Raw genomic sequence first — 18,691 nt, 5'->3', positions numbered from 1 at the left:
ATTTCTTTGATTAGCACAGTTGGTGGGGGGAAGATATAGACAGCAGAAACAGACTTGAATATCAAAGAGAATTGGAAATCTATAGAGAACCTTCCTGAAGAAAAGCAAAATAGCAGCTGGGGAATGCTGAAATGCAATGTTTCAGTGAGGCCCAGAGATCAGGAATTGTCCTGGTGCTTGCATATGGTAATTCTTACCAGTTCAGAGAGGAGTAGTGTGTATACAAATGGCAAGATACTATACAAATTTATAAAGAAGGTGGTGGTAAAATAGGGAACCTGTATCACTTCAGCAAATAGTGGATTTTTGTTCTAGTTACACAAAGGAAACCAAATGTTAGATGGGTTTTTGTTTAAGAGCAAATCTCTCTAAAAGCAGCTTCCAAGTAATTCTGAGGAATTTTCAATATTTGGAAGAAAAATCTAAACATACTTTGAGTTCTGCTAATGATGTACAACCTTTCAGGAAAACACAGCTATATAAAAAAAAAAGTGGCTTGCTGGTTTTTACTGGTTGGTTTTTCTGCTTTCAATATGAATAATTTAGATGACTTTACTGGCTTAATTTCTAATTTGAATACATTGTAAATACGGAATTTTGTGAATATAGAATTCTCTTCCCCATATCTTTGAGCAACTAGCTCAAATACAGAGTTCTGAAGGAAAAGAGAAAGGAATAAAAGATTTCCTCAAGGATTTGTTTGTTCGCTTGTATTGTATGGTGGTGCACAGAAAATAAGGAAATAAATTATTAGGGGATTTTTCCTGGTTTTGTTGGTTTTCAAATGCAGAAAGACTCCAGAATAAAGGAAGATGTAAGTTAAAATTATCATTTTAAAAGTTTGACCTCGGACTTCAAACATAATCTCAAAGCAATTTACCTGTCACAAAGACATCTACTGCTTGTTTTAAAAGGAATGCCTGCAGATCCAAATGTATTTGCTTGATAGCTACCTCCATCCACTTGCATTGGTTTCAATTTAGTCATAGTTTCATAGTCTTTACTAAAAAGACTGTTTTCATTGTATTACTTTTTCCCATCAAATTAGTTTCAGAATAAAATCACAGGTGGCATTTTGATTTTTGCCCCTGCTTTGTAATTTTCATCACAGACCTCAGACTTGAACCAAGAGATTACTGTACTTGGCCAGACATCAGCATGCTGAGCCTTGCTGGCAGGAGGCCAGGAGTGTGATTATCACAAAAGATCAAATAAAGCAGGATTATTTTTTTTCCTTTAAGCAGTTCATCCCATTCATTTTGCTCTTTTCATGTCTATTCCTTACAAAGGCATGTCTCTTTTAATTTTTTTTTCAATGTACAGGAAGAGAGAGAACTGTGAAAAATCTCAAACTATTTCCTATATTTAATGAAAGAAAATTAAATAATGGTTCTTTAGAATTCTGCTGCAGCCATAAAAAAATTTTAAAAATCAATAGAGCAATAGGTAATAGCTTCTCCTGAGGATTGCTAAAAGCACTAGGCAGCTGAAATGTCTGTTATCATAGTACTACTAAATTGTGATATTTTACTAGAATTAAAATCCTGCTCTAAAAATAACAAATTACATGGAAATATTTTTAGATCATGTTATTAGAAACCTTTAAAAAAATGAGATGTTATGGTTTCAAAACACAAAATTCTGTCTTAGCTAAAAATTGAAAATATTCCAGCCTTACTGATGACGTAGCTTTTCATATGAAATTAAATTTATCAGAAATGTGTTAGAGCTTACCCTCAGATCTGGAATACTCAGCTTCAGTAAAATGTGATGAATTTTAATAGTAGCCTTATAACTTGGAAGCATTTGTTGTAGTTTTTGTTGAATCTTTTCATATATTCTTGTTGAGTCTCACTCCTTTGCATATGGGGTCCACAGGGAAGCACTGTCTCCCCCCTTTATTAAAATCATGGCTGAGCCTTTCATCTCATGTCATTACATCTTACCTCTAATTCACATATAAAATACACTCACAATTCCACTATGGCTGTCTCCTGAGGCATAAAGTATCTCTGCCTTGGCACATCTTTATTTAATCAGGGATTGAACATTATCTGGGAAAGATGTGATTTTTTTTTTTCCTTGCCAGTTGCTCTGCATATTTTAAAGCTGGAAAACTTGATAGCTGATTTTAAAGTGCACTGATCTAAGAAAACATGGCATTAACTAATGCCATATTATATTTAGATGCATATGTTGGGTTCTGTGTTTTCAGTTAAGTCTTTCAAGTGTTTTAAAGTTAACAGTTACTAGATTGTTAAAAGAGCCAAAAAACAAAAAAACAAAACTATACATGACATACAGCAAAAAATGTTAATAATTTGAACTGACTTTTCTTTTTGACATCAATAACTGCAAACTTACAAATTTTTGGACTGCTAATGGAGACAACAGGAGCATTTCTGCTGAATTTGGCTGGGTTTGGAACCTGGTTCTTAAACACAGTGACTGTTGTGGAAAGTCTCTCCATCTGAACTGGAGCAGATGCCACTTGCGTTGTTTGTTGTCAATCCTTGAGATTCACAGAAATACCTGCACTAAGAAAGCCTTGTAAAAACATAACAAATTTTTCAGCAATGCTGAAAACAAACAAAAAATTTTGAATGCTTCTGATAGATTATAATAAGATTTTTGCAACAGCATTCTCTATAGGTCTTACAGAGAGGAAGATAAGGAAAATATCTGTTTTGAGCCCAGATTTTTGAGACATTTTTGACAGGAGCTTCTGTACCTTTATGGTTTACAATTACTGTTCGTTGTTTCTCCAGAAAATAGGTTTTCTATAAGAAATGCAAATATATAGCATAGCATAAGATAGATAAAATGTACATAATGAAATATAAAATGGAGAAATTATTCATGGCTGTAAGGGTAAAAAAACCAAAATAAACAACTCTCTTTGGCGGCCACAGAAGCTTACTGAGGAGAATCAGTTCAGGATTTGACTTTTCCTGGGGCAGAAAGTAATATTTCACATTTCCTTTTCCCTAATACTTCCTGGCTTATTACTGAAACACAACAGGAAATAAATTCATCCTCCTACCTTGCTTGCAACAGGAGACAATTGTTCATAATGAATCTCCCAAAAATTCAGATTGCTTACTGTAGCATCTTAGAGGCAGTGAAAAAGAGGGAATTGTTTGAGATCTGAATACTCTTTCATTAGAGCTTTTGTCAAGCCAATCATAATTCAGTAACATAAGTAACTAAATTCTTTCATGTCTATTTTTTCTTTTTTAATTGCTGTTAACTTTTTAGTACTCAAAATACTCAAACTCATCTGGCTAAAGAAAACAAGATTTGTAGTTTTGACCTGTTACATTTCTGAACTTGTTCTCAGAATATGATACTTAGGATTTATATGTCTGTTTGATACATTTTAACAAGAAATTATACATTCTTCTAATTTCTCGGCAACCTGTGAAGGTGTATTGAATAAAAGTTTTGTAGCACTGGAAGATATTAATTTGCTGCTTCATGAAGAAAATCAGGATCTTGTAACATGCATTCAGGCATTTTTCTGTACATTTTGCCTGAATGGTTTTTCAGTCAAATATTCAAAATAAATCTGTCAATGACTGGACAAGGCATTGAATAGATCAGATTAAGAACTGAGCTAGTTTTGTGGTTACACAGGTCTTTTTTTGAGAATAATGTGTAAAAAAGGGAATGTTCAGCCAAACTCAACCAACCCATGCTGTCTTTTGGCATAGGCTGAGAGTCAAAGAGAATTGAATGCTTAAATTTCATGTAAGCCCCTGATCATGAAGATGTGAAGGAAGAGTGAAGCCTCATTGAGCTAAGAAAATTAAGTGATCTTGGCACTTGTTGAAGAGAGAGGTGGATATGGATTTAAATTCCTTCATTGGGAGGTACTTCAGGATAGTTTTCACCTTTTCTGAGCAAGTGATCCAACATAGTAAGAAACAATGGGAGGGATTCGTGGTTTCTTGTTATAAATTTTTGTAGTATTTGAAAGTAAAGTGATGTTGGTAACTGTTGTGAGATGAGCCAGTAAGCCTTCCAAAGCTTGATTTTTAAGTCACAGGGAAAATAAGCTAAGGACAGAAGAAAAAATGCCAAACAAATACTTTGTACCTGAGAATGTGCAACTTTATCTGAGCTATAAATCACTGAATAATCTTAATTCTGAAGAAGGAAGGCTATGATTAAAAAGAGTCAGTTTTTTAAAAATAAGTCCTTAAATTCCATGCAATTTATATTTGTCCTTGAATCTGAGCCTAAACAAAGATAACATATATTTTTATTTAATATATACATATAGATATGAGTTGAAGCAAGTAGCTCAGATGTAGGAACACCCATGGAATCAGGGAAGTCATTAGGTTGGAAGGCACATGGAAATCATTTGGTCTGCACTGGATTCGCTTTCTTATCTTTTCCTTCCGTGTGCACTCATGAAACAACAACAGGAGGGAGTCATTGCCCCTTGCCCTGCTGGCTGTGCTCTCCCTGAAGCATCCCACTATGTTGGTAGACTTCCCTAGGTCAAGGGCACAGTGCCAGCTCAAATCCAGCTCACCAACCAGGCTCCCAAATTCATCCTGACATGCCCTTAACTTTCTATCACATAACTTCTACTGTAGAGAACATAATCATGGAGGGTCTGTTCTGCTGACAGATTGGAGTGGAAAGAAATACTGTGTTTTGGTGCACATTCTCTGCTAATTTTGTTTTCACAGCTTTATGAAGTGTCACTCTTGGCCATAAATTGCATTTTTGTGATCCTAATTTAATATAGCAGTGGCAAATGCATCTGTAAGTGATGCGTAGCAAGGGGTGATGATTTAATGTATTGCTTCCACTTGTAAGTGCCACCAAGTTTGTAGGTTGTGCAAGTCAAGGTCACATTAAGGGAGAATAGAAAGACACTTCAGGCCTTGCTGGGGTCAAGGAAGATGTAGAAAGATGTGCTTCCATCATGCACATCCATTTAGCCTGAAATGGACAGAATATTGTTGTCAGTTCAGAACTGGAAATGTAAACCAAAACCCAATTCAAGCACCCCTCACAGTTTGGCTCCAAAGGAAGGGTTTTATTTAGGCTGAGTAAATAAAAAGAGAGTTAAGGAATTAAGAAAAACTGAGATCTCTGCTCTGGTAAAGATCATGTTTACTTTCACATCTGCCTCTTGCTTCTCTCTTAGCCCTGCAAAGTACATAGGCCATCCTTAAACCTCCTGCAGAAAGAAAGAACTAGCACCTGAGATCATCTCATTTCACCACTGCTTTTTTTTGTGTGCATGTGCCTTTGTAAATATGCATAATGACATACAATTATCAGTTAATAATAACTCTTAAGACTGATAAGTCATCTTGCCTCATGGAGCATTCAGCTTTCTTTGAAGTGCAGAGCAGTATGTCATCCTTCCTTGTAGAATATTTTTAATATTTCCTAATATTCATGGACTAATGCTAGATCCCATTATGTTGTTATATGATGTATCTGTTATCAAGGAAATATTATGGTGTTTCCGTGGTCTGACATTACCATGCATAATTTCCATTATGGCTATACAAATGAGATTACTTAATAACACAAGAGATAGTAATTTCTTGTTATCAGGAAATGAAAAGTGTGTAGTGTATCTTGAATAATATTTTCAGTTAATATACCTACTAACAATCATGTAATTTCTTTAGTCATCCATCCCTGTTGATAGAAGTAAAAGGAAATAGCTATTTTTTAATTAATTTGGAGTATTGTGACCAAATTTTAAATACTTTCTGACTTGATTATATGCTAGCTAATTTTTACAGTTTTGTCATTTATCTGTCTTTTTCGAAGTATTCAGATTTGTGTGCTCATATTTTGCATTTGTGGACTTTTTTTGCATGACCTTAGGTTTTCCCTGTTGGGTGGTAGGTTTAGTTTTGTCTTGTTTTTTAAGTGTTTTGGCCTTTTTGTGATTTTTTTTTTTCTGACTCCTCTCACTGCTGGAGAGGATGACAAAGGTTTCTAATTCCTATTAGGCGAAATGTTGAGCATGCAAAGAGAACATATATTAAAAAGGAGAAAAAAAATCCCAGCACGTGCCTTGCCTTCCAGAGATTGCCACTGTGTACACTGAGGTCTTAATAAATAAAAAGATTGCCAGCTGTACTTCAATTCACAGCTTCTTTATTAGCCTTTAAAAAGAAATAAATAAAGCATGACGCTTTATTTAATTGTCTGAATAGACGGAGACAAATCAAGAGGCACAGTCAGCTGCAAGACACTTAATGAAGAAATCCCTATTTTTAATCTAGCTGTGGAAGACACAACTCTTGTGCTTTGATGATGTGGCCTTTGTGATGAACCTGGCTGGAAAACCACATGTGCTGCACCATCTTCCTAATTAAGTCATCAAAATGCACTGGAGCAACCGGAGTGACTTGTGTAGACCAGGAGAAGTAATTTTAGTTCCTCTATTGCTTGGTTAATAGAAAGTGGCACTGTTCTAGATTATGACTGATAGAGGTGAGGTGCTACAGCTGCTGTCATTGTGCCTGTAGGTAGGTGCCTTTATGAGCTGTTTCTGTGTGTGTAAAGAGGAGTTGGCTTTGTCTTTCTTGTCTCTTAATTTTCAAGGATGTAATTTCAGAGGTATTTCACCCTTTTTTTTTTCCTTGAGAAGCTGATGCCTGTTATTTTCCTCAAAATATATTGATATTCTACTTGTTTTGGATGCTCTCACAGACCATTCACAAAAACTGATCTCAAAATCAGGATTTGGGAAGGCTGCTTGCTAAAATGGAATTTAGGATGAATGATAAGAAAAAAAATGGGGATACCATCATGGGGATAAAAAAAAGTTGGAGTAAATATAATGAGGATGTAATCAGTGTTTCTGTATGGACTTGGTTGGCCACAGCTGAAGATTTTGTAAATGTGTAGACCAGATTCTGAAGTTTTTATTGGTAAATTTTTTGGTAAATTTTTCTCATTCTCTGTATCATGAATAGTTTGACTTGAAGCTCTTAGCCTCTTGGAGACAAAAATATTGTGAAAAGGGTATAATCAGTTTTTGCATACCTTTATAATGCAGATTCATATGCATAATAAACTTAGGTTGCAAAGCTTTCCCTAATTCACTTAGTTCTGTGACACTCCCAATTTGATAAGGTTCCTATACAAGCATTTGCACACCAGAATCTAAGAAAGATACATTGGCTTGAGTTCTTCTGTAAAGATTGTGTTTCACATGGTTAATGGAGAAACTGGCATAAATGCTCTGTCTGTATTTGGAGATAATATAAATAGAATTTTCCTAACAAGTTGTTCTAGCCATCTTAAAATTAACAAGAATAAATGTTTCTTTACATAATTTTTCAATTAGCCTGAGAATAATTTTCAGCTGGAAAAGTAGAGCACAAAATGGCATAGTCTCTCTTGACTCTAATATTTGTTTAGACGATCAATCTGTTAATGCTTCAAAGCAATTTCATGTCTTTAACGTCAATTATAAAACTAATTTCAGTCATATCAGTAAAAGAATGAAACAATTTACAAGGGTGTTTTCACTTATGACTACTCAAGGGGTTACAGTAGACATATCTGCACTTGCTAATTTATTTTCAGTGCAGTGAAATAGAGTGTCTAGAGATGCTTTATTAGATATTTTAATAAGTGTCGAACATATTTGCAGAATTCCTGCCCTGACAAAGGGTGATTTATATGCACCTGTATCTGCATATGCAGAAAAAATATCCTTTTGTCAGTCTGCCTGCCACCTTATTTTTGCATAAATGAAACAGGAAATTACTCCCTTTTGACTAATCTGAATTTTAAATCAAAGTGATATTGGTGAAAGAAACAAGTCTTATTTTAAGCTTATTTCTCAACTTAACTGTTGAGTTAGATTGACAATAAATTTATTCCAAGTGTTTATACTGTGATGGTATTTTCAGTGCAGTATTGTGCAACTAACTATTGCCGCATCTTCTTTATTCCAATAATTTTTAATGCATTTTATAAATGTTCATGAAAATCCTTTACTTCTCTCTAAAAGGAAAGGTTTCATAATTGCCACATAGTATTTTGACTCAGGAGAAAACTTGTATATAGCCCATATTCAGCAGAGTCAATACTTTATATTTGATAAATTTAGTAGTGTAAGGCTGTAGGTGCTGGGTGTTTCAATGACATTCTATTTTTAATACAAATTAAACATTTTTCCTACATTAATTATTGTATATGAATGGTTAAAATAACATGTCAAATATTCTATGTATTAGAATATTATTATTATGTGTTCTGTGTAATAGCTGCTACTAAACCTGTAAGTCCCCTTTCCTCTGCTGCATGAAAACAAAGCACTGCCTATCCTTTACAAATGTGTTTTGCTCAAGGCATTGTTACAGGCTACCACAAAGATAAAAGAACCCCTAAAATTGCTGGGAAGCACATCTGGTTAACCATTTGCTGTTAAGTTCCCATGTTTAGATATTCCTTTAATTACGTTTTGGGTGTGTTTTTTCTTTGTGCTTGGTTTTGGTTTTTTTTTTGTTGGTTTTTTTTTAATTTTTATTTTTCTCCCCAGTATTACCCCAAAGGTGAAATGTAATTATTTTATTTAGAACTTGGTTTTTAAATCAGATCATAAATGACTGAGCTTTTAAGCCTACTTATTTTGACACACAGGTGATCACCAAGGTCACACTTCTAATATATGAAAACAAAAAGGCAGTTTATGGTAAGCAACAAAAGAATGCTTGTGTGGTTTTTTTACCACCCTTTCTCTCTCTTTGCAAAATGGATCAGCTATGCCCTTCAGAATTACATTCACATGCAGTACCCAAAGTATGATTAAACAATTTCCAGTTCTCTTTATGTCCATCTGGCACTTCAAAATAGAGATGAAAATGTAAATGTTCTGTACATGTGTAATACTGCTCCAGAAAATATGCTTTGTTATAGTCTCTTAGATTCATTAAAGGTCATGGCACTGACCTAGTACAGAGCTGATCACTTGTGCTTTTTGAAGGTACTTACTGTGTGAGTGTGTTGTCTTTGAGTGTATGTTACTAAAAATGTCTGCTACAGGTTAACTTTTGAAATTTGATGCACACTTAGACCTCTTTGCTTGTTTGACCTGTAATTCATAAAGAAGCATCATGTTTTTGAAGGATGTGGTGCCCATGACCACTTCTGTTCATGTGTTTCCATCCTCTCTTTTTGCCACCTCTCTTAAGTACGTCTTTGCTCATGAATGGGAGCTCCCTGGATTTCATCTGCCTGTGAAATCAGGAAATCTGGGCATTGTGCTGATTCAGAATTGGAGTTCAAACAAGTTAGAATTCTAGCCTTCAATTATTAGATTTGTTACAATTTACAGTCTGAAATAGCCGTGATTTGCTTTCCTGCAGATGTCGTGTTTACTTCAGCCACCTTGCACAAGGAAGGTAATATCTGTTTTTAAATTTCAACTCTTTGGTGGCCTGTTTCTGAAATAACACCCATGGAGGCCTTCTGGTTTTGAGGTGAAGCTGTTGCAGTAGTAAAAGCTTCTTAGGCAATAACTTTGTTTTAGGACTTGGAATGAAGAAGGTAATTTGGATTGGCCTCATAAACTAATCATGGCAATCTAACATACTGATCACAACTGCTGTGTAAATTTAATTAAAATTTTTCAAAATATACAGACAATTCTGCATTTGAACTAAAATGCATTAATCTTAGAGCTGGAAGAGGAAAATGATTACTGCCTACCAGGTTTATTTCCCATCCCTTTAAAGCATTTTTTAAAATGAAATTTTTCTGTCCTTGAAAGTCTAAAAAAAAAGACAAGACCTCTTCTACATGGAGAGGTCAAAATGTTAACTTAGGTTCAGCTCTTTTCAGCATTCAGACAGCTTTCCCAAATTGAGCTCCCTGCTGTCATGGCTATATTACTTCTGGGACCTGAGTGAGCTTATTTAAAGCTAGCCTGGCACCTTGACTATACATTACAGTCCCTGTTCTTTCGCTGTCTGCTGTCTTTATTTCATAGTGCTGCTTTTCTTTCAGAGCTCTGGTGTTTTGCCCTATTGTAGACATTTTAGAAGTTATAACAGAGCTTGTAAATAAAATTGGCTTCTGATTCCTGATTTTTTTTTCCCTCCCTCCCCATAAATATTCTATTATTAAGGGATTTTGTCTCCCATGGATTTTGTAAAGGTGTGCAGAGGGGTTTTAAATGGTTGAAGTTATGTGTGCTTTAGCAGGAAATCTGCATCCTTGAGTATTTCAAAGAAACTTGATGCAGTGAGAAAAAGGATGCTCTGAGCTCAGTAGTAGCTTAGGAAGGTATTCAGTCAATGTCAAGTCTGACTTTGAGCTGTAGTTCAATAAATTTAACTTTTCTGTTACTGCAGCAATTCCAATCAATCTGCATTGCAGTCACCTCATAGGAAACAACTAAAATCCCTTGATAAGCACTTGCAGAGCAGTCTTTTGGGCTAATTCAGGAAGACTGAGAAAACTAGAAATAAACCAACTATATTTTTTGTAAAAAAAAAGGATTAAAGAATGTATGATGTATATGGCTACAGTAGCAATATGTTTGAAATTGATAAAAGCAGGTTTTCCCCGCGTTTTTTGAATCTGAAGGAAGATCTAGAATAAAACTGCTCCATTCCAGCCAGTTGTGTAAAATCCTTATTCTGATAGTTGATGAGATAGAGTCATGTAAGTAACTAAGCATAAGCAATATTTTAGTACTACACTAACCAAGTAAAAAATTCCTCTAAATGGCCATGGGACACTGACAGTCACCATTAGAATTTATACATGAATTGAGTTCTGCCAAAATGAGGAATTAGGTGGTCTGAGTCATCTTCAGTTGAAGCCTTTGTCTTGCCTCCTATTATAATGGCTCCATTCAGCCTCAGAGAGGTACGTTCTGTTTTATTTCCTAGCTGTAAAAGACTGGTTTGCTGCATTTTCATTGCAGAATTCTTCATTCCTACCTTTTGTTTATTTCCTTATGTTTGCTTTATCTCATTTATCTACAGAAATATTTATTTTTATTTTTTAGCCTGTTTATGTCACTAAAATATGCAGGAGTAGCATGCTATTTTTATCATGTGCAAATATATTTTAAATTATATTTTTCCCATTCAGTTCTAACCATGCAGTAAAGTTCTCCATCACTTGGGAAGTTTATTTCAGTCTTCATTAGTGATAAAGTAATGGACTCCACCATATTGATAGCTCCACTTATTAGGAGCTATCATTTGACTGGCTTAATCATTTAGACTGCCATTTTCTATGTTTCCAGGTACACCAAGTTCATGTTTATTTAAAGTAGAAGTGGCTCAGAGTTGTTGGGTTTTGTGTGGCTTTTAGTTTGTTGATTTGTTTTCCACAAAAAGGTCAGATAAAAGAACTCTTTAATAAATCTTTAATAAATCCTTGAATCTTTGGAGCAAGAACTTAAAACTGGTCATGGGGCTTGCTTGGTGTCTTCTTGTCATTTCTTAGAAAATTTACTTTAAATGTACTCCAATCGTATATGACCAGGAGTAGTGTTCAACAGCTGATGTTGTATTTGATATATTGGTGGAATTTGAAAAAAAGGCTTTGTGTTTTTAGAGTAGAAAATCTTGTCAATCCTATGATCATTGCTGCTGAAGAATGGGAGTTGGACTCTACTAAAGTTATCAGGAAGATTACCCAATCTTCTGTGTTCTTAAGGTGATGTCAAATTTCCCAGAGGGAGGTACTGGGTGGAAGAGCCAGTCTGTTGAAATCCATGTGGAAAAGTCAGAGGATGGTTGTATGAAAGGATTAGGAAAACAGAATATGCTGTGTTAGTTGAGTACATCTGTACTCAAAGCCTGTTTGCTTCATGTCATTATCCCATTTAGTATGACATGAGTTAGCATTTCATGCTATCAGCTCTGTGTCCATACTACCAAAACTCCTGTTGCAGACATGTTACTGTGAACTTTGATTTTTTGTGTGTGCTTTAGCTTATCTGATAGTAATGGATATCTGTAAAATATAAATTTTGCTGCTCTTTCATTTTATTTAATTCTCCTTCCTTTACTAGTCTTCTAATCTGTTCAGCAATTTTTTTGGCTGTAACAGGAAAGGAGAATTTGAAGGGGTGAGGCATTCACATGAGAATTGGGCTGTGTAGAGAAGGTTGTAGACAGAGTGCAGCAGAAATGAGTCACCACTGCAAGGATTTCAGAGGGTATTTCATAAAGAACTGGGAATATCATGTTGGGAGAATGTAAGAGGAGTGAAGGCTGTACTTTGTAGGATTTATGGTTTATGGAACAGTATGTTTTTCTACAATATCCCACCTATATTAGAGTGTACAGTGCTTCTGAACTGCAGTCAGGGTAATATAAAAAGAATTGTAGATTTTAGCATGTCTGTCTTGTTTCCTGTGCAGCCACAGAGAACTGGAGTCCATCCACGCATCTGCCACAGGTTTCCCAAGTGCTGCTGCACCAAAGACCTCAAACAAATTGCCAACTCACAGACATCAATAGTGCACATCTCATTCCTGGCTTATCTAATTTGACTCCATGAGCACATTTTCCAGCAGGTCTAAGCATTTGTATGTAGTTAGAATTACATAAAATCACATTTTCCACCACAAAATAAGCTTGTTAAGGTTGAATATATTGAAGTATTCTTTACAAATGAGGCCTTCTATGTCTCAGTTTATCTGTGCAGTATTGGTGGAAACTCTTGGCATTAAGGGTAGTATTTCCCTATACCTTCCATTTCTGTATAAGGGAAGAAATAATATTTTACATGGAGAAAATAATCAAGTTCACATACTTTGAGACTATAATATACTGTGCAATGTTAAAATAATGCAATAGAAAATCTTCATGCATTGTTTTATATTTTTGCATATTTATTAATATATTTTACAAATTTTAGGAGGAAAAAACAATAGGGGTTTACCAATAATTAAGCTCCAGTACTGCTGTATGCAGAACTCTGAATGCAACTGCTCAAAAACAGTGGCCTAACAGCACTGTAAGTTTTATCTGTAAACTTAACAGATGCCCAAATATTTGCAAAAAAAAAAAAAATTTTAGGACATCTTAACCAAGAAATCTCGCTGTGTTGTGTAGCACAGTGCAAGGTTGCAATAAATTGTTTGAGCCCCTCAAAAATACAGATTTTCCATGTCTGTGCTGATACTTGGTGATTCTCATCCATCTAAGCAGCATCACAGACATGTCTATGCAATGATGTAGGAACTCGCATCTGAACTGATCCCTGAGGCTCTGCGTAATTTTTACCAAATAAAGTGAGGAAATTCAGAGTAGAGTTGAAGCATTCTAGGTGCACTGTTGGGGGTTGCCCTCTCTAGTTGAGTGTTTTCTCCCTCAGCTAAGCTAAAGACTATGGGTTTACCTTTGGTCAGATAAATCCCATCCTCAGTCTGTTTATTCTCTTCTGACAACCTGGCTGCCTCTAGACTAAACAGTGGATATGCTGTTGTGTATCTTACACCTATTTGTCCTATAATTATCCAAATTGAAGCCTCAAGGCAAAGTGTTATATTGCTGTGCTGTAGTCTGCATGTTCCTGTTTTCTTTCCAGGGAAACCCAAGTGTAGGAAAAAGGTCCTTGTTGCCAGCCTGAAGATGGGGTCAGTCTGGGGATGTACTGTTAGACCCACTTATTTTGATGTAGCATGGAAGTCTTTAGATTTTAAATGTGAGACCTGCTTCATTGTCAAGTTGATAAGAGAGCTAAAGATGCTATATTATAAGAAAAGTACTTTTTCTAACCTATTCTGGCAGCAGCTCCAAATTGTGCAGAAAGCTCATAGCACTAGTGCAGAGAGAGGAAATATTAGGGATTCATTAGCATTCCCCAAGGTAAGCAAGGCTGTGGGAACACATGATATATTTCCATGGCATTTTTTGAGTATGATACTCTAAGAAATGAGGAAATTTGAAAGCCTTTGTGAAGTCTTCAGCACCCTTGCATCCTCTTGGAAGGGATGCTGGGGTGACTCTGCTGAAAAGCTTGAATCATGAGTCACGAGCTTCAGCAGCTGGGTGAGAGCATCTCGCATCTCAGAAGAGGAAAGAGAGTTATGCCTGGAGCTTTAACTCTGGGCATGGTGCCTGAAAGTTAACCAGACTCAGGAGACAAAAGTTCAACTGTGTAAAGCTCAAGGAAATAAATTAGGGAATAGTTATGAGGGCCTGAATTCATTCCCGCTTATGTTAAGTGGGGGCATCGGAATTAGGGCACTCTTGCAGCCAAGGTGGAAGTGGGCTGAATTATTGCTTGACTACCTGTGTCTGACCATGGGCTATAGAAGGAGACAGTAATGATATGGGTGAGTGTCTGATTTTTGGAGGAAATTAATTGAACACTTGGTTTTCTTATATAGATACTCATGAGACTTCTTAGGAAATAATCCAGCCACGCTCTCCAGGCTAAAAGCTTCATTCTCATTTTCTATTGAGCCAGGAAATGTGTAATGCTATGTAAGAAACAGTGCCAGCATTGTGAGGGAGCCCTGACATCACTTGCTCTAATATGGGATTCAGCAATTATTTAGGCTCTCCTCAGATCCCTGAGCTTCTCCAGGTGTCAGGCTCTGAGGAAAATCCTGAATTCCCTTATTCTATTTTTGTCCCAGAATATGTGTGTGTAGTGAAAGAATGTTAGATTAAATTGCAAGCTATTTGTTCTTGGGATTACTTTTTTCCCCTCTTCCAGGAACTAAAAAAAAAAAAATTCTTAAGAATGCAGTTTAAGAGAACCAGGAACCATCAGAGAAGGTAATTTATTACCAGACTTTGTCTTAAATAAAACGGGTTCACAGTTTTATAGAAAATAACAAAATGAAGTATTGCTGCTAGGTATCATAACCAATCTTCAACTTGTGCACTGGAAGAGATATTCTATCCCATGAATGCACTTTACGTTTAGAAAAGAATAAAAAGAAATTAATGTTTTGCATAGAATTTGTTTGCTGACTTTTCTTAAATGTTGAATTTCTCTTTATAATTGCTCTTTAAATTTAAAAAAAACCATCAAAACATAAACCCATGTATGATAATGTAGTTTTCTGGAGGGCCAGAAAAAAATGTTGAGGTTGAAATAAACTATTTTGAAAGTTGCTTGGCCCTTTCTGCTACAAAATATCATGACAATAAAATTGTGAGATCCTTGGCCTGGCACAGGGGGCCAAGAGCAGAACTAAGAACCAAGATTTCCTGTTAGGATTGGCCAAGTTAATAATTTGGTTGGATTTTTTTCTGCATGACAGTTAGAAAAGATAATCAGAATATTTCATTTTCAAATGTAATTTTAAATTTTGTTTTATGCTGCAGTTTTTAAAATCACACTACAAAGGTTTGTAGAAGAGTACAAAACAAGAGAACAAAAATAGGTTTGAGCATGCCTGGTCATATCAGACTTGCTCTAGGGAATGACTTCAAAACAGGCATGGAAAAATGGGTTTTATAATAATTAGAACCAACATAACTAACTTAAAACTGTTTAATTGAACTAATTTAAATTGAGAAGGAATACCTAGGAAATAGTTCATTTTACGTGCTGCTTGTAATTCAAATGTCAATCTATTAGTTTCATAAGCATGAAAGTAAACCTTCACATTCCAACTTTACAAGAACATCCCAATTCCCTAATTTATAGCACATGCAGATAGTATTTGCATAGTGTTACATATAGGTATTTTACTCCCACAACAGTGTTTTATTTCTTGATGTCATGCTTTTTTATTCTCTACTATGCTCCAAACCACACTTGAAAATATTTTGATCTTCTCCAAGTTTCTCATGATTTCTTACATCAATTATCAAAGTCCTATCATATTTATCAACCCCAGACTGGCTCACTGAAGTGAAATGGAATGTAGAGATTTCATGTTTTCCATACTTGTCTTTATAAATATTTGATGTTCTTTGAGGTCTAAAAATATTCAGGAACTTAACCCTGCAATTATTGTTGGACCAACAGAGATCACAATCCTTTACAATCAATTGCAACTCATAAATTGAACTTATCATCTGATTAATGACTCAGCATGTTCATGTTAGTGTTTTACTGCTCCTGTATTTTTACATGCTTTGTGAATTAGAGATGTAGTTGTCATCCAATGTTGCAAGCATAGTGAAAATATCCATATTATTATTGCTGTGCTTTTGATACTGTTTATTACTCAGACTTCTGCATGAAAGATTTTATTTCTCTATTATTAAAAGCCTCTTTAATTTGCACATGCAGAAGTCATTGCCCCAGCATGGTTCAGAGGTAATTTCCATGTTAGGGCTATAATTCAGTGTAGTTGTTTGCTGTAGCAGTGAGCATCCTTACCTAAGGATAAGAAATGCCAAATTGCTTACTGATTTCTGAAAATTATATTGCACAAGTGAACCATCAAATTTTTAACTCTCATTCATATGAATAATGGAGCAGTGATCCCAGTTTTCATACTGTTCATGAAAAGGAGAAGGAAGATTTCCACTACAGACAACCTGCCACTTTTTTTATCACTCAAGTGCTATTTTTCTCTGATGCCTTTTGGGTTTTGAGTATTGTTTTTGGGGTATGGAATACTGGTTTTGCTGAACTGTTATTAATAGCTTTGCAAGACTGGAGTTCTTACAGCTGCATAAAATCCATCAAGTAATATCTAATTTTTATTACGAACTGAGTACATTTTGGGAGAGAAGATTTTGCTCTTCCTGAGTCCAAGTCTTTTACATAGCAGGCATTGAAAGGAAGAGCAGATTCCCTTTACTGTGGAGCCCTACTCTCTGAACTCAGAGGGCAATGAGCAGAGAAAATGCATGCATTTGGGAGATTACTTGTTAAGGGTGATGGAAATTGCTAGATAAATAGCTGAGAGGCTTTTACTAAACACATCAGTGAAATTAAAGAAATGCAGTAACAGAGAGAAGAGAGAATAAAGGGCAGAAGTCCTACAAGTTGTATCCTTACAGCAATATTTGAGGCACATGTTCACTATCTGTTGAAACTTAGAGTGAGCAGCCTGGGAAGTGGAGAACTAACATGAGAAATAGAGCTGTAGCCCAAAGGCAAGAGAAAAGGAGAAAGGAGCCCCAGGAATAATACAGTTACTTTCTAAGAGTAAAGCAAAGTAAAAAGAACATTTGACTAAAGGATTTAGCTCTGTGTGGTGACGTGTCTGGTGACATGAATTAACCTCCCGTGTGCCACTCAGGGAGACTTTTCAGCACTCACAGTGCAATTCAAACGTGTCAGACTGACACTGAGTCTTTCTCAGAAGTCACTATAGTCACTCTATCTTTTTAATACTTTTATATCAAAACACATCACTAGCTCAGGCAACTACTGTGTTTTCAGTGAAGTGTGCAAGAAATGTGCTTCTAAATGGATTCCTCAGAAAATTACTTTATTAGTGAGTTTATCTGAATCTATATTCAGAATAATAAATTGTATACTGTCTCAACTACTGTAGTAATAGAGAATATAGAAGTTTTTTTAAAATATTTTTAAAAGCTGGGAATTAATGTTTACTGCTGAAACTATACAGCTGTAGCATAAGGCCAGCTCAAGAAGAAGCAAGATGATGAGTACTTATTACTATATTTTATCATTGCAAAAGAAGACCTATGAGTTTTGTGCCAGGGTCTGGCATAGAGAAATTTATCCCATAATCAAGGGATTATTACTTAGAACACAAAGATTAAACTGATTGCTTGCAAGAAAGTCAGGTATAACTTCAAAATACTTATTTTTTATATGTTGTGATTTTTCTTTCACATGCAGTGATGCTACCTTTATAATCCTCCTTTTGTTTATACTTTTTTTCCTTTGACAAGCTTTTTGAGTAGACTAAATAGTATTTTAAAAAATTAACATAAGTCAATTCATGTTGACTACACTAAAAATTGCCCTTTTCAACCACATAAAAATCATTTTCAACAGAAAGCACACAGAAAAGTACACATCACTTCTTACTGTAAGTCTCATAATTAATGCAAAATTAGTTGATTAAGGGCACTGTTCAGAGATGCAGATTCACTCCTCTGATACTCTGATCCACTCTTCTCAGGGCTCTGAAAGAATCACAGGGTGATAAATGTCTTGTATTTTCAACACTTGGAGATTGAATTATGTTGGATTTAAAGTAATTTCATGCTGAGTTTATCTTCTCAAAATCAACATTGTGGGAAGTAACTGTTGAAAAGTCATAAACAAGCTTTTTAGAGAAATAATATTCTCCTAGCCTTCACCTAGCTTTATTTTCTAAGGAATAGAGTCAGCAATGAGAAAGACTTTGTGGATTAGAAAATTAGTAAAATAAGAATCCAGCATGAGTTCAGCTCTTTGATTACACAGTAATGAATACTGAAATCCACGATCTGAAATTAAGTGTTTCACTAAATGTGAGATTCTCTTTTCCCCAGCCTAGTTTCCATAAGCTTGCACCAAGACTGACTTCCAAGGTAGCTCAGATTTTACAGCATGGCTTCTCAAAAGATTATGTTTGAGAGGTTTCCTCATTTTTTGTACAAACCACAACTTTTTAAGATGAAATTTCCTGATAGGCTCTGAAATCAGGAGGAAACCTCAGTAAGGAGCTCATTCTGAAAGATCCTGTACTGTGGGATGAAGAGTTTTTGTTTTTTATAGAGCACAGGAGAAAACTAAATCAGTTCAGACTGGGGAGTTGCTAGATTGCAATTGTTTTAATGGAGAA

At 35.3% G+C, this 18,691-nt stretch overlaps 1 protein-coding gene across 1 annotated transcript in view; it reads left to right on the top strand.

Moving 5' to 3' along the window:
• ROBO1 (roundabout guidance receptor 1) overlaps positions 1–18,691 on the top strand; it is a 687,918-nt gene that overhangs the window by 92,632 nt on the left and 576,595 nt on the right. The window lies entirely within an intron of this gene.

The sequence above is a fragment of the Agelaius tricolor genome, unplaced genomic scaffold (genome assembly GCF_023055355.1).
Source record: "Agelaius tricolor isolate 1412-34295 unplaced genomic scaffold, bAgeTri1.0.p SCAF_9, whole genome shotgun sequence".
Taxonomy (NCBI): Eukaryota; Metazoa; Chordata; class Aves; order Passeriformes; family Icteridae; genus Agelaius; species Agelaius tricolor.
This window is presented reverse-complemented; position numbering and strand designations above follow the sequence as displayed.